This window comes from Chenopodium quinoa, unplaced genomic scaffold, assembly GCF_001683475.1.
Source record: "Chenopodium quinoa cultivar QQ74 unplaced genomic scaffold, ASM168347v1, whole genome shotgun sequence".
Lineage (NCBI taxonomy): Eukaryota > Viridiplantae > Streptophyta > Magnoliopsida > Caryophyllales > Amaranthaceae > Chenopodium > Chenopodium quinoa.
Window position 1 is genome coordinate 7,622,391 of NW_018742345.1, and position 18,007 is coordinate 7,640,397.

Below are 18,007 nucleotides of genomic sequence, written 5' to 3' on the forward strand. Positions count from 1 at the left end.
TTTTGTTGGTTTTGTTGAGTAGAACACTAAAACTACAAGTAAGAAAGAAAATGATGATTAAAATCAATAGAAAATGACGCTAGGGATACAGGGGTGTCCAATATGATTAGAAAGAGGAGAATAATGGTGATTATCATGAAACATATGCCAAAGAACACAAGGTTCTACCTAAACAATTCATTCTCATGCAATAGTCTAGGCAGATCAATGAAAGAGGTCTACACTAATAAGGATCATTCTAATGCATCCTATTAGTTACAATCAAATCAAGAGAATAAAGAAGCACAATCCATAAAAACTCCACTTTAATAACTTATTCTCATGCAATCATTAAAATAGAGGTGATCCTAATCTAGTTCAAATCACTTTCATGCATTTAAACTAGAAAACATCAAATAGAGTGCAACAATAATCCCAAGCTAATAAAAATCATGTCTTTCATCAATATATGGCATAAGTTCAATCCAACCATCATCATTCATCCAATATCAAATCATATCTTCCACCCCCTTCCCCTAGCTAAAAGTTTAGCCTAGAGAAGGGAGATTAAACATAATATCAAAACTAGAAATAAACTTAAGAAACTCAAAACAAAACATGATTGAAATCAATGAAATCAATAATAACTAGATAAACTAATAAGATTGACAAAAATAAGTAACAATAAAACAAATAAATAATATTAAAGGAAAGGAGAAGAGATTACTAAAGAAAGGATTAAAGAAAGATGAAAACTTGGATACTTGCTTGATTGATGGAAGATTGAAACTTGAGCAAAGTTGGATAAAATAAAGGATGTTTGAATAACAATCTATTTTCTCTCTCTAGATTAGGCTAATGTTCTATGGAATTAGTACTAAGTGTTTTTTATTACAAAGAGTCCCGTCTATATATATGTGGCTCCCCCCAAAAGAAAGAGACTTGGACAACAAGGCGCAAATAAATCAGAAACCCAGCCGTGCGCGCCCGCACACGACATATGCGCGCTCGCGCAGTAGGTGTGTGCGCCCTCTCAGCGTAGTGTGCGGCCGCAACTTTGAGGGTACGGGGAATATAAGCGCGCCCGCGCATCAGGTTGTGCGCCCGCACAGAAGACGCACAGCAAGTCGCGCAAACTCTCTGGTTAGGCTCTGTTTCTTCAGTCTGGCTGCGCGGGTTCTGACGGGGCTGCGCGCCCGCACAGCCAAACATGTGCGCCCGCACAGCAGCCGCACAGCACCCCGCGCATAACAGTTAGCTTGGCGTCTTGATATCCTCTTTCTTTCGGCACATAATACCTACAAAACAAAAGCATGGAAATCAAAATAAAAACAAAGCGAGAAGACTAAGAAAAAGGAAGATAAAGGAGAAAAGAAAAGAGGAAGCAAAACTAAGTAAAAATGCTTAGAAAAAGGGCCAAACAAGTGCAAATGAGGGGGGAATCCTTAGAGAAAAAGGATAAAAGAGTGGCATAAATGCCACTTATCACATCTTCATCCTCTTTGTCCATAACCCACTCAACTGCCTCATCATTATTGGATTTTTCCTCACTATCAATTTTTTGAATTTCTAGAGAGTTATTTGGGGAATTGTAGTCACTTTCTTGCTTATTAATTAGTTCATGAACTGTGATATTCTCCATGGGGATTGTAGTCATCGATCAGAGAGGGGATTGAAAGGGCCAAAACAGAGAACAAACCTTCCAAAGAAGGAAAATCTAGGAAACCCTATAAAAACCCTCCTAAGGCAAACCAATGAGGGAATTGTCTGTAAGTATAAGTTTAAGTGTTTTTATGAATGTTTCACTAACCAATTTAATCACAATGATAATCAATTAAATTCCCCCAATTAACCATGTATTATCACTTATACATGCTTCACCCTATCCCCAACAAGTAATCTACTCACTACTCATTGCAAATTTAAACAACAAAGCTAATCTAATCACTAATTTCATCATCAACATAGTAATCAAAATATGCTCAAACTTTTCAAAATCAAATTAAGCAAACAACAAGTAATTCAATTAAAATCAAAATCAAACATGAAATTGCATTAAAGAGTAAAGAATTCTTACAAAACTTTGATCAAATCAAAGAGGTAGAATATTGAAAGTAGCATTCATCAACATTACTAAAGTTCTCTCTCTAAAATCTTAGAACAATCATCAAAATCTAGAGCTTCTATCTCTAAAACTTCATCAAAAACTAAAACAAGGGTTAATTCTATTTTCTAATTCATTCCCTCTCTAGAAATGAAGGAAATATATACATTGTAAAGCTAACTAAGAAGAAGTTAGTTAGACGTCCAAAAGTGACCTCAAAAGGCGTGGCCTCTCACTCCTTATCACGACCGCAGTAAAATGGGTACGGAAATAGGAAAGAGAGAATGTGCGACCGCTCCTCCTGTGTGCACGGCCGCGCCAAGGGAGCATGGCATACCCTTTTGTGTGGCTGAAGTTGACCCCGTGAGCTCCGAATGAGGCATGATGATATAGGTAGTTTCTAAGAGCCATCTTGGTGGGTTCAACACCGCCATTTCACGTCCACGTGGTATGAGGGCGCAACCTTGAAGACTTGACTCTTAGACTCCTTTGCTTTTAGGCTTCTAAAGGAGGGACGAGGACACATACTTGGCTTAATAACCCCGAGAGAAATGCCATTGAGCCTCTCAAACATCACCAACTTGCTAGAATCAAAGAAAAGAAAACAAGTAAAGATGAAAATGAAAATAAGAGAATATACAAGTAAAAGTAGAGAAAAGGAAATAAAAGAGATGCAAAAGTAAAGAAAATTTATCCTAAAAGAAGCTAAATGAATGCCATAAATGACACTCATCAAGAGATATTATCTTAGAATAGTGTTGCACAATGTAAGGAGACCAAAGTCATTGATGATCTGCGTACAGTTAATGGTCATCTATATGACACCTTTCAACAAGCTGCACTTAAATTAAAGTTGTTAGAAGAAGATGATTCGGTTGGTTTATGTTTAAGGGAAGGCTGTGTTGTTCAAATGCCACTTGCAATTCGCAAGCTCTTTGCTACTTTGCTTATGTTTAATTTTGTCAGCCTAACAATCGTATCCCTCTTTGCATGAAATATTTTAGTTTTCTGTCTGAGGATTTTAGACATAAGTACAATTCTGATGCATAGAAAGTTAGACAACTTATTGTTAAATCAGTTTAATGGTTTTTAGAATCAATGGGAAGCTCTCTTGCTGTGTATGGATTAAACCATTTAATTCAACCTGATAATGATGAAATACGCAGAACAAAAGGTATTGAGGATGCATTAAATGCTCCAATACCAAAACAACGTTTGTAGTGTAAGAATCAGTTAAATCAAGCTCAACGAGAGGCATTTAATGTCATAATGGATCATGTTACAAGACAAATGCCTGGAGCTTTTTTCATAAATGGTCTTGGTGGAACAGGAAAGACCTTTCTATATAATTCTTTGTATGTAGAAATAAGACTCGTGAATAAGATTTTTTTGCCAACAACAACATCGGGTATAGCTGCATCTTAAATTCCTTCTGGAAGAACTACACATTAGCGCTTTAAAATTCCTCTAGATCCTCTAGAGTCACTTGCCTGTAATGTGCTTAAACAGGGCAGTCTAGCTGCACTACTAAGAGATATGACACTCATCATTTGGGATGAGGGTTCGATGGCAAAAAAAAGAAAATGTTGAGTCACTTGATCTGTTGCTCAAGGATATATGCAATCTTAGATTATTGTTTGGAGGTAAAATTGTTGTCTTTGAAGGAGATTTTAGGCAAGTTCATGTTGTCCCCCAAAGAACACAACACGAAGCAGTTGCTGCTACCTTTGTTAGTTTAGCTTTATGGCCACTATTAATTAAATTTAGATTAACAGAAAATATTCGTGCTAGACACGATCTAGCATATGTAGATTTTTTGCTGGCACTTGGAAATGGAGAGCTGCAGGACAGTGAAAATGCATTAGTTCAATTGCAAGTAGAAATTATACAGCCTTATGATACTACTACACCTTAGGATATGCATTTGACTTCAGTTGCTTTTCCAAAAATGGAAATGCCTCCATTTAGTGCAGATATATTCCCCACTAGAGCTATACTAACTGATAGGTGTCATAAATGGCACCAATTTGATGAGAATTTAGGTTATTTTTACCTTATTTTCATGGCTTTCATGCTTAATAAATGTTTAGTTTTATGCTTTTGGTCTTAGTCTTACCTTTCCTCTCTTAATTTATAGATTTTGTGCATTTCTATGGTTTTTCTAGTCTTTTCTCCTTTATTTTCTCTATTTTTGTGGTTGTAGGTATTGTACGAGGTTCGGGTCATGTTATTGGTGATTTCCTAAGGTGGAGGAAGCTTTTGGAGCAAGCTCATGACAATTGGAAAGCTCAAGATGCAAGGAAGTGGATTCTCCAAGTTCTAGCTCTTGCGCTCTCAGGCTGTGCTCTCATGAAAATGTGGTGTTGAACCCACAATCATGGTGTTTAGGAACTTCCTACTTTAGTGATCATCATCATCATAATTGTGCAACCTTAGCAAACGCACGAAGCCGTAAGAAGATCGAAGAAACCAATAATCACGCGGGTGCGCAAAGCACAGGTGCGGGCGCACACCGCCACCCCTGCTCGCGCGGCCGTGCCTCTCTGGGTACTTCATGCTCGGTTTTTGTTCCCGCCTCCTATATATAATTTGTAAACTTGATTTTTAAAGCAAGTTTAGAATAAGTTTCATTTAGATTTTGATCATAATTTTAACTTAGTTGAGAGCTTCTCTCTCTAGTTTTAGGGTTAGTTTAGGAGTAGATTTTAGAGAGAGAAAAGGAGGAATTTCAATGGTGATTGAGATATTGAAGATTCAATGGTGACAATTGTGTTGGAGATCTTCTCTATTATCAATGAGCATTCTTAACTCAATCTCATTTTATTGGTTTGTTTTATTTCATATTTGTTTGGTTTGATTTTGATGTTTGATTGTTGATTAGTGTAGTTGTTCTTCATATATTGTTGATTCTTCATTTCTTTAGTTGTTAGTTGATTTGATGATGATGTTAGTGTTGGGGTTTAGTGAGTCCGACTCACCGCGGAAACAAACCCCTACCCGAGGAACCACTCGCAATAATTAAAATCATAAAGCATAAATAAATAATCACAAAGAAAAGATTACGAATCTTACCCTCGAAGCGAGCTTCGCCCAAAAGCCGGGGCTCCTACTTGAAAGCTACGAGCACGTCAAGCGTCGCGCCTCCGACGGTATCCACCCACAAAAAGACGAACACAACTTTAAGGTCTACTACCTGGGGGTTAGCGAGGTCCGACCAAAACCCGAGTGTTATATGAGTTTAAGAGTTTTCCTAAAATTATGGAATGCTCTTTTTAACTCCCACTCAAGCAAAGAATTCTCAAGCCATTCCATGACTATTTATAAGGAAGTATGCCTTGTGAATTTCACTCATCTTTCAATGTGGGACTTTTCACAAAAAGATCCCACATGGAAAGATTGGTGAATTCAACCCTTAGTTAAATAAACAAAGGAACAAGTAACAAGTGTCACATGGTTAGGTGTGGACCACTTTCTCACTTCGTCCTCAAGGCATTTCACATGCAATGTGAACTAACCATGTGTCACCCAACCTTGAGCCCCAAGTTGGGTTCGGTTGGCCCATATTATTTTGGCCCGTGTCCATGACCCATCAACACGGGTCCACGGTCATTGCCACATGTGTCGCCACTGTGGCGCACCGCCATCATGGCGCTGCCACGTGGCACGCTGCCAACGAGGCACGCTTCCACGTGGCACGCTGTCACTTAGTGGCTGCCACTGGGTGGCTGCCAATGTGGCGGCTTCCAACGTGGCTGTTGCCACTTGGCGGCTGCCAACATGGCTTTCACGTGTGCTGCCACATGACGTTTTGCCATGTGTGCTGCCACGTGGCATGCTTCTATTGGGCACGCATTCCTAGACTTTTGTGTGGCTAGGATTTTACTTGTTACTTGATGCATTTTCCCGTCTCGCCAAATCCTAAATTTTGGCTCGACATTTGAGATTCTCCGACACTCGGTTTCGACGCTCCAAGCTCGAATTTCCGACGTCTAAATGTTTAACACTCGGGCGACGAATTAATTTCTTCCGAATTAATTCGTCGAGTTGGTTCGTATATTTTGCTTGGGTGTGACCCGAAGGGTTCAGTCAAGATTAAGCTGTAATATTAATTATATTAATATTACTGATCGGAAGCGGCCTCTACCCAGGCATTCCGATCACTTGACCTTACTGAATATATTATCTTTCTAATAATTCTGAACCCGCTATCAGAATAATACACTTGTTCGAAGGACACCATTCCTTTCAATCTCCCAGTTGTCCTTCCGGACAAGTGTGCATTTAGTGTATAGCCCTTATCCTATGTCTCTTCATGTCTCTTCATGAACTATAGAGTAAGATTACTAGTCAACTTTATTACGTCCAGAAGTGTTTCTCGAAATCCGAGTGTTACTGTTAATAAGCAGATGACTTCTAAAATCCATCTGAGCACGGCCATGCATTTTTCACAGTCTCGCTCTTCGAGAGGCCTTGTAAACAACAAGACATGTTCCCTATTGTTAATAGGGGGACATTTCCAGTCTTTTAATGTAGCTTCCCTTACTAAGAGGAATCACCCGCCCAATATCTGTCTTTATAATCCCCAGTTACGGCAGACGTTTGGCGGATACCAAAGCGAACCAGTACTCAAACAAGAGATCTCCCACTACTCATGGTCAAAGGAAAAGAGTTCCAATAGTAATAATGAGAAAATACTTATGACGATTTTTAAATCTCTTAAAGTATCCTCATAGGTCGATCCAGTATGGTTCTAAACCAATACCTATGCAAATGATTTATATCCTCATAGCACAAGAAACGGTGCTATAAATCATACTACACACTAATCTCTGATGGTCATCAATCGTCCACAAAATATGACCTTGATTAGGGATAATTTTCGATTAAAATATTCAATGTTCACTTAATAGGTGTTTCTTTATCCAAGCCATTGACTTGATACCCTATTTTGAATATTTATTAAAATCGAATGGACTCATTATTTAATTCTAAACCACAATTAAATAGAGACGGAGTGATTTAAATTGCATGAAAAATTTTAATTACTCCAAAACTGAATGGTTCATCATAGTGATTTACATCAACATTGTTCAAAATTTGATTAAAACACTATAAAATGGAATTCAAAGCCAATTCATTACATGCTTGGTTCCCATTGCCTCAATGTGTTTGTTGTGCTTCACTTGAGGCAAAGGTTTAGTAAGTCGATCGGCTACAATGTCATCCGTTCCAACTTTGCAAATTCTGATTTCACCTTCTGACTTCCATTCTCGAATCATGTGAAATCGCCTCTGGACATGTTTGACCTTCTGATGTTCTCGTGGCTCTCTAGCCTGAGAAATAGCTTCATTGTTGTCACAATAGAGGTCTATTGGACCCTTGATGGAGGGTACAACACCAAGTTCATCAATGAACTTGCGAATCCAAACTGCCTCCTTGGCTGCCTCAGATGCTGCCAAGTATTCGGCTTCAGTTGAAGAATCAGCGGTTGTGCTTTGCTTTGCACTCTTCCAACTAAACGCTCCTCCATTGAGACAGAATATGTATCCTGATTGTGACCTAAATTCGTCTCTGTCTGTCTGGAAGCTTACGTCGGTATATCCCTCAAAAACCAATTCATCTTTACCACCATAAACCAGGAATTTATCCTTGTTCCTTTTCAGGTACTTTAGAATATTCTTAGCCGCAGTCCAATGCGCCTCTCCTGGGTCTGATTGGTATCGGCTCGTAGCACTTAAGGCATACGAAACATCAGGCCTAGTACATATCATGGCATACATGATCAATCCAATAAGCGAAGCATATGGAATTTGACTCATCCTTTCTCGCTCATCAGGTGTCTTTGGACACTGCTTCTTGCTTAAGGTTATGCCATGTGACATGGGTAGGTGCCCTCTCTTGGCTCCTTCCATTTGGAATCGAGCCAGTACCTTATCGATGTAAGTACTCTGACTCATTCCAATCATCCTTTTTGATCTATCCCTATAGATCTTGATGCCTAATAGGTACTAAGCCTCTCCCAAGTCTTTCATTGAAAAACATTTCCCGAGCCAAGTCTTTACAGACTCTAGCAATGGAATGCTATTTCCAATGAGCAAAATGTCATCGATATATAAGACTAGGAAGGCGATGTCACTCCCACTGACCTTCTTGTAGACACAAGACTCATCTAGATTCTTGATGAAACCAAACTCACTGATGGCTTCATCAAATCGCAGATTCCAACTTTTGCTTGCTTGCTTTAATCCATAAATGGATTTCTTAAGCTTGCATACCTTCTTAGGATTATTATGGTCGAAAAAACCTTCAGGCTGTGTCATATACACAGTTTCTTCCAAAATCCCATTGAGGAAGGCAGTTTTGACGTCCATCTGCCATACTTCATAATTGTAATATGCAGCAATCGCTAGAAGAATTCGAACGGACTTAAGCATAGCAACTGGAGAAAAGGTATCATCATAATCAACGCCGTGAATTTGCCTGTAACCTTTTGCTACCAGCCTTGCTTTGTAAATAAATACATTTCCATCTTTGTCGGTTTTCATCTTGAAAATCCATTTACATCCGATAGGTGTATAACCTGCGGGTAAATCAACCAAGTCCCATACTTGATTTTCAAACATGGAGTCTATTTCGTATTTCATGGCCTCTTGCCATTTTGCAGAGTCGAGGCTCGTCATAGCTTGCTTGTAGGTTGCCGGCTCATCTCCATCCACTACTAGGATGTCCAGATCTTCGGTTAATACAACACCGAGATATCTGTCAGGTTGAGATCTTGGCTGAGTCGACCTACGTAGGGTAATGGACTGAGCATTTGCATTGTCGGGTTGACTTTGCATATTTTGACTTTGACCAATGTCAACAGCTGCTTGGTAAGCACTTTGATTGTCAACTTGTCCTTGTTTCTCGTCCTCTCGAACTTTGTCAAGTTCGATTTTCCTCCCACTTGTCATTTTGGAGAGATGCTCCTTCTCCAAGAAGACACCATCACGAGCAACAAACACTTTGTTCTCGGATTTGTTGTAGAAGTAATACCCTTTGGTTTCTTTTGGATAACCCACAAAGTAAACCTTGTCAGATTTTGGATGAAGTTTATCAGAAATGAGTTTCTTGACATATGCTTCGCATCCCCAAATCTTGAGAAAAGACAACCTTGGCGGTTTGCTTGTCCATAATTCATATGGAGTCTTTTCCACTGCTTTTGACGGAGCACGATTTAGAGTGAGTGCCGTAGTTAAAAGTGCATGTCCCCAGAAAGAGATTGGAAGTTCACTAAGACCCATAGTAGATCGGACCATGTCTAACAGGGTTCGATTCCTCCTTTCAAATACTCCATTCTATTGAGGAGTTCCCGGAGGTGTCAACTCTAAAAGTATTCCATGTTCTTTCAGATGGTCATCGAACTCTTGGCTCAAATATTCGCCACCTCGATCCGATCGAATCTCTTTGATTTTCTTGCCGAGTTGGTTTTCAACTTCTTTCTGAAATTCTTTGAATTTATCAAACGATTCAGATTTGTGCGACATTAGATAGACATATCCATATCTACTAAAGTCGTCCGTGAAGGTTATGAAATACCGATAACCACTCCTTACGGGTGTACTCATTGGTCCACATACATCGGTGTGTATTAGTCCCAATAAGTCACTGGCCCTTTCTCCTAACTTGGAGAATGGTTGCTTTATCATCTTGCCTAATAAACATCCTTCGCAATTCTCAAAGGATTCTAAATCAAATGAGTCAAGAATACCTTCTTGTAGAAGTTTCTTGATGCGTTTGATGTTAATGTGGCCAAGGCGACAATGCCACAAGTAAGTTTGACTAGACTGTGTAGTCTTAGCTTTCTTTGCAGGATTATTAACGTTATAAATTTCCTTGTCTAGTGATAACACATAAAGACCATTTTCTGAGTGTGCCGTACCATATAAAACATTATCGAGATAAAATGAACATGATTGGTCTTTAACTCGAAATTCAAAACCTTTGGCGTCCAACGCCGAAATTGAAATGATGTTTTTGGTAATGTTGGGAACACAATAAACATTGTCCAGTTCCAAAACTAGCCCCGTGGGCAAAGACAAACTAAGAGATCCTATGGAAATAGCACCAATCCTTGCTCCATTTCCTACCCGGAGCTCGATCTCTCCCTTCGCTAGCTTCCTAGTGTTCCTTAGTCCCTGTGAATTGGAACAAAGGTGTGAGCCACATCCGGTATCTAATACCCATGAAGCCGAGCTAGTGAAGTTAAAGTCTATAACGTAAATACCTGATGTAGAAGCAATGGTTCCGTTCTTCTTATCTTCCTTGAATTTGAGGCAGTCTCTCTTCTAATGTCCCTTCTTCTTGCAATAGAAGCATTCGGAATCAGACTTAGAAGATGCTACCTTTTTCTCCTTGTTGTCTTTGGTAGCTTTCGGCTTAGGCGGAAAGTTCTTCTTCCCTTTCCCCTTGAAGCCCTTCTTCCTTTTTCCTGCCCTTTTGAACGGCTTACCCTTCTTGATCATGATAATATCATGCTTTCCCTCATCCTTGAGCGTCTGCCATCTTGCTTCAACATCCCATGAAGTTCGGTGAGGGTTTTCTCCATGCTATGCATGTTGTAGTTCATCTTGAACTGGTCATAGCCTTTGTGAAGGGATTGGAGAATGATGTCAATAGCCATTTCAGTTGAATACCCCGCATCAAGCCTTCCCATGTTCTCAAATAATCCGATCATTTTGAGCACATGTGGGCTGACTGGCTCTCCTTTCTTGAGCTTAGTCTCAAGGATCTGCCTGTGGGTTTCAAACCTTTTAGTTCGAGCCTGCTCTTGAAACATATTTTGTAACTCAGAAATGATCTCATAGGCCGATTCCTTCTCGAAGAAGGTTTTCTGAAGTTCAGGAGACATAGTGGCTAGCATTACGCACTTGACATCCCGATCGGCTACTTGCCATCGGTTAAGGGCCGCTTGAGTTACCTCCTCATTTGGAGCGTCGGGCATTTCCTCATCTAGGACATACTCTTTCTGTTCTTGCATAAGAATGATGCGCAAATTCCTTTGCCAATCAAGAAAATTGGTACCACTCAACTTCTCCTTGTCGAGAATTGAGCGTAATGAAAACTGATTGTTTGGGGTTAAAGACATGATTCTACAATTGAAAGAATTTTAATGAAAAACCATTCAAAATAAGATTGAATTTTATTCATGCAAATTTTCAATACTTATTTAACGTCTTATTTACACGTAAAATTTGTCCCTATTTTGTGAAAATAAGGCGATTCCAAGATCCGAAGAAACAAAGACTGGTTAAGCATGCTTTGGCTTGTCTTAAACACTCAATCTTCTTGGGTAAGCATTGCTTTGCTAATGGCTCTAAGCCACTCTTGGTTAGATAATCGTTGCATCTAATGCATCTTTGACGATGTATCTCTTTTGCCACGGTATGTAAGGACTCCTCACTCATACCGATGAGTTAAACCAAAACCAACGTGCACACCCGATGTGCCTTATGCCCCTTGGAGAAGTGATGGCACCTCGCTTTGGCGTAGCCTACCATCACTCTCGTTCGGTTAGTAAGTGTTGTTTTGGAAAGGCAAGTTTGACTCAATATTGTTAGGGACCTAGGATTTCTATGATGGTTGATTTAAGTGAACTTAACTAATCATCGCAACATCAAGAAAACCTAAACATGCATCTAACGAATAATTTACACATATATATAAGCATAAAATATAAAGCGAAATTATAGATGCATATTGGCAACTAGCATGACCCCTTGAGATCTTCATATCTTCAAAAGGTCTTCATTTGCAATTCAAGGCTTTGTCTTCCAAGATACGCCGTCTTCAAGACTTAACCAAACTATGCAAAAACTAGTGTCTACAACTAGGAATGATCTAAATATTAAAGTACAAAAGTACTTAACGGTGCGTAGATTGTATTTAGATTTACAAAAATACATAACGGCAAGTAGTCCGTATTTTCTATCCTAGTCGGGTCCCACTAGTTGCCATTTCATAAAACCTGTGAGAGAGAATATATACATATATTCCATTCATCCATTCACTATTTGTGAATGGCCCATGCAATTTACAAATTAAAACAAAGTAAAATGCATTTAAACAACGCGCGCACTAGTAATTAATCTAGGTGGTTAATCCGATTAACACGCCTAATTAAAACTAGTCAAAGTTGTTTAACCGATTATATAATTTACGTCATTAATATTTGAAGCTCCCACTAAATTCCGCATTTCCTTAATTAATCTAATTAATTAAGTCGGTAGCACCCAAACTTGTCAAAATGAAATTTTGCCAATGCCGCTCAAAACCGAGGCCTAGCCTCCCAAAATTTTAATTAAAATAAATAAAACGGAAAAATAAGCAACATCAAGCCTACTACGGCTAGCCACCTCACCGCACCAAGCATACACACACTCCAAGACCACGAACACACGGCCCACGGCACACGGCCGTGAGCTGCAGCCCGCACCTGCTGCCGCGCGTGTGCTGCTGCCGCGTGTGTGGCCGCAAGTAAGGCGGCGATGCCACCTTGGCAGCCACATATGGGCTGCTATGCAGCCCGGCTCGCCAAGGTGATGCAATGCATCGTTTTGCGTGCCACGGCCTCGGGATTTGATCCCTTTTCGTGAGACAACAATAATTAATTCTAAATTAATTTTAGAACTAATTTAGAGAGCAAAATAAAATTTTAAACAAGTCTAACTTAATAAAATTTTCAAAGTGCAAATAACCAAAATAATTCCAAGAACCATTCTTAATTAAATTGGTTTAGCTTGGTGCAACATAAAATTGAGGCAATTTCTCACTTTCAATTTAATCAATTTAAATTAAACTTGAGAATTTGACAAAGTAAAGGGAAGTTGGAAAAATATGAACTTTAATGTTCAAATGAAAATTCCAACATCTAAATTTTGTGAATCCTTGAAAATTATATCTTCCAACACGAAGATAACCAAATTTCTATCACAAAAATCGAAACTTTATGTTTCCAATCAACTCAAAAAGATTAAAACATCAAAGTTTAACACAAAATAACATGGAATTTAGTGGTTTTTGAAGTTTCAATCACTTATCACAAATAAAGATTGAATCTTTAACACTTAGGAAGCCTCAAAAATAAAACTTTCACACTAAAAAGCAATTAGTTTGCAATTATGTGAAAATAAATCAACCTTTAAGCATCAAATACTACCAAGTAAGTGTGCTTTAAGGGGACATAAAAATGCAGAAAATAGTGCAAATAATCAACCATATAATCAACTATTTATGCCATTAATTTCAAGGTTAGAAAAGACTTAAAATTTTTCGTCAAAAACGAAAAACCCCTCGAAAAAGGCATTTCTGGTCAGAATTTGGCTAAAATCACAAGTCCCTTTGGGGATAAAAACCTTTCCAGAACACGTTTTCCACCCAAAATTCACTAGTCTTGGACGAAAATCTGGGTTCTGGGCCAAAATCGACATTAAAACGGGATTAAAATAAATAAAACCGAACTACTAATCTAATTAGCAACTTAAACCAGAAAATTAAGCCAAAATAAACCTTGAAAAACATGATTATAAAAATAAACGAGCGGGGCTCTGATACCGCTGTTGGGGTTTAGTGAGTCCGACTCACCGCGGAAACAAACCCCTACCCGAGGAACCACTCTCAATAATTAAAATCATAAAGCATAAATAAATAATCACAAAGAAAAGATTACGAATCTTACCCTCGAAGCGAGCTTCGCCCAAAAACCGGGGCTCCTACTTGAAAGCTACGAGCACGTCAAGCGCCGCGCCTCCGACAGTATCCACCCACAAAAAGGCGAACACAACTTTAAGGTCTACTACCTGGGGGTTAGCGAGGTCCGACCAAAACCCGAGTGTTATATGAGTTTAAGAGTTTTCCCAAAATTATGGAATGTTGTTTTTAACTCCCACTCAAGCAAAGAATTCTCAAGCCATTCCATGACTATTTATAAGGAAGTATGCCTTGTGAATTTCACTCATCTTTCAATGTGGGACTTTTCACAAAAAGATCCCACATGGAAAGATTGGTGAATTCAACCCTTAGTTAAATAAAAAAAAGGAACAAGTAACAAGTGTCACATGGTTAGGTGTGGACCACTTTCTCACTTCGTCCCCAAGGCATTTCACATGCAATGTGAACTAACCATGTGTCACCCAACCTTGAGCCCCAAGTTGGGTTCGGTTGGCCCATTTTATTTTGGCCCGTGTCCATGACCCATCAACCCGGGTCCACGGTCATTGCCACATGTGTCGCCACCGTGGCGCGCCGCCATCATGGCGCTGCCACGTGGCATGCTGCCAACGAGGCACGCTTCCACGTGGCACGCTGTCAATTGGTGGCTGCCAACGTGGCGGTCACGTATGCTGCCACATGGCGTTTTGCCATGTGTGCTGCCACGTGGCATGCTCCTATTGGGCACGCATTCCTAGCCTTTTACGTGGCTAGGATTTTACTTGTTACTTGATGCATTTTCCCGTCTCGCCAAATCCTAAATTTTGGCTCAACATTTGAGATTCTCCGACGCTCGGTTTCGACGCTCCAAGCTCGAATTTCCGACGTCTAAATGTTTAACACTCGGGCGACGAATTAATTTCTTCTAAATTAATTCGTCGAGTTGGTTCGTATATTTTGCTTGGGTGTGACCCGAAGGGTTCAGTCAAGATTAAGCTGTAATACTAATTATATTAATATTACTGATCGGAAGCGGTCTCCACCTAGGCATTCCGATCACTTGACCTTACTGAATATATTAGCTTTCTAATAATTCTGAACCCGCTATCAAAATAATACACTTGTTCGAAGGACACCATTCCTTTCAGTTAGAGTAGTTGTTTGCTACGAATTGGGTGAAACTTGTATGATTGATTGGCTGTGCCTAATTTGGGGATTGTGTTGATTAATTATTGAGATTAAAGTGATTAATGAAAGTTTGCATGTGTGTAATTCGATTAGGCCTTGAGAATTATGCTAGATAGCATTGTGAGTCTACATTGATACGAACCATTGATTTGTAGCTTGCAATTGTCGATTGAGCTTGAATAGTGATGCTCCTAGTTAGAGTCTCTCGTAGTTGGCGCTAGTTTGATTTCTAGGAGACAGCTTGTTGACTCTTTTGATTGAGCTTGCCATTAGTCTTCGCAACCATTGACTTGCATGTATTTCCGAGTTGCTACAATTGTCATGATTGCTTTTTGATCCCATTCCTAGTGCTTTATTTGTTTGGTTTCTTTGTTTGTTGGTTGTTAGTTTTCTCTCTTTATCTATGTCTTCGACCTAGATTAGGCGCATAATTGAGAGCGCTTGAACATTACCATTCCTTTGGGTTTGATCCTTGACTTTCCTCTATACTAGTATATAGGTTTGTTAAGTGTTTATAAATTTTGTTTGACCGAGGGAGGATTAGTTTCAAAAACCTAGTTCCACCCCTCGTCAAAATGGCGCCGTTGCCGGGGAACGATGTCTATGTTTGAGTGTTTTTGATTACTTGAGTCTAGGTCTTTGTATATACTTTTCTTTGATTTGATTTTTGTTTGCTTTATATAAAAATGGCATGTCTATCTTTTCCTCAATATAACAATGAGCCTTTTTGTGAATATTTCCATAGACTTGAGGGATTTCTTGACTATAATTGTTGTAGTCTTTGGGAGGCTTGTGAGATTTGTTATTTTGGTTTGAATGAACAAACTAGGAATGAAGTTGAATGCATGCATAATGGTAGATTTAAAGCATTTTCAATTGATGATGCTTGGGATTTTTATGTTTGGTTTTCTTGGGATGTTCATAATAGGGGTAATCATGTTTCAATTTTTGATGTGCAATGTGTTAATTCTTCTAATGCTAGCATGATTTCCCATGATGTGTCACGTGATCCCATAGTTGAACCTAGAACAAATGCTTTTGATTCTATTTCCCCTTTTGTTCATGATAATGATGTGCATTCTCAAGTTAACAAATCTCATAAGTTTGATCGTGCCCCTACCTCCCAATGTAATGTATATGCTCATGATGTTAATGTTGATTCTTCCAATTGACAAGGGTTAAATCGGTCGCTACAATCTAACTCTCAATCAAACAATACTTATACGAACACCCTATAACCAAGTACAATGGCAAATAAAGGTTCGGTCCACGAGGAACGAGAGTAATTGCAAATCAATCTTAAACCTAAGCTAGTTCGAAATCAATGGAAAATGGTGTTCTAAAATAATACTAATAAGATGGAATAAATCAATAAACTAAGACACTAGGGAGAACGGGAATTCACCAAACCATCGGTAACTACGCAACAAGGAATCACAGAGACAAACGGGATATGCAAAGACTATAAGTCTGATCAATATCATGTGATAGGAAGACAACGGGCAATACTAAGCTTGGATTTCTCATGCACTTAACATTACTCGATACATAATCAAACCACATTCAATAATGAAATACTCAATTCACAATCTCTTGTTCAAATCAAGAATATCATGCAATCAAATTCAAGATTCTAGGTTAGCTACTCCTATTATAATGAATTAACATGCAATCGCATATAATCAATTTAATCACAATCCGTTTATCAAAATCAATCCTCAATTACATAGATTACCTAGGCCGGGTTTCATCCCGAAACCCTAGCTAGGAGACTACTCACACATATTCATAATCAAAGCAATAATGAATTCCAAAAGCATAATAGATATAAACATGAATTCTGATTAAGGAATAATAAAGCTTGATTAATAAACAAGAATGAATAATACCAATTGTATTGATGCGAATCAATGGAAAAGTTCAGAACTTTGATATCCGTCGTCAATGAATAATACAAAGAACCTTCGCAAATCTTGCTTCAAATCAATCCAAGAAAACTAAAATCTCTAGGAAATTCTCTAAGAAAACTAATGAATCTCTAATACTAAGAACGTTCTCCAATAACTCTCTACAAAAGCTCTCAAAACTATCTCTAAAAACTGTCTTTTAATCCTCTTAAAATCGGGCCTTATATACGTCTTCTAATTCGGAGAAGTCAAGCGCGCAGTTAACCCTGGATCAGCACGGCCGTGCTGTATTTGGCACGGCCGTGCTAGCTTGTCAGTAAGTAAACCGGGTTTCTTCTTCAAGTTGGCACGGCCGTGCTATATATGGCACGGCCGTGCAGCTTCCTGGCACGGCCGTGCTAAAAATGACACGGCCGTGCTGAATATGCTCTAGCACGGGGCTCATACTGAAGCTGACACGGGCACGGGCAACATCTGGCACGGCCGTGCTAATGGCCTGCACGGCCGTGCGGGTGCGTGGATACTGACACGGCCGTGCTATTGGCTTGCACGGCCGTGCTGCCTTACCTGGGGTTGCTTGCTTATAGGCCAGCACGGGTGTGCCTATGGTAACACGGCCGTGCTGCCTGTGCTATGTAATCAATGCACGGCACTTGAACTTCCTTAACTCCTCGGACTCCGGTCAAGGCTAGCTCGGTTACGCATCAAGGGCTCGGGATCCGATTAAACTCGGTTGATATTACCTGAAAACACATCAAAAACAAACCGAAAACCCGTGAAGCACGTAATATGGGGAACGTAACCATAACAAGGTAATAATCGGCCAAAGCGGCCCCAAATACATCCAAAATCATCCTAAAATATGCTCTAAAGCGCGCCCTAAAGTGCGCTTGTCAAAACCCCCCAAGCTACACTTTTGCTAGTCCTCGAGCAAAAACCAAGGGATACACACACCCACAGGATCAAATAAACTATTGCCATTACATATAAATCCAATTTAGCACGGAATGAAGTCAATGGATCCTACTTAGAACAACCATGCACGGAATGAAAACTCACTCAAACAAGCAACGAGACACACAATCCAAGGTATCGTTGATCAAAATGCAAACAAAACTTAAACCAAGCATAGAGAACAAAG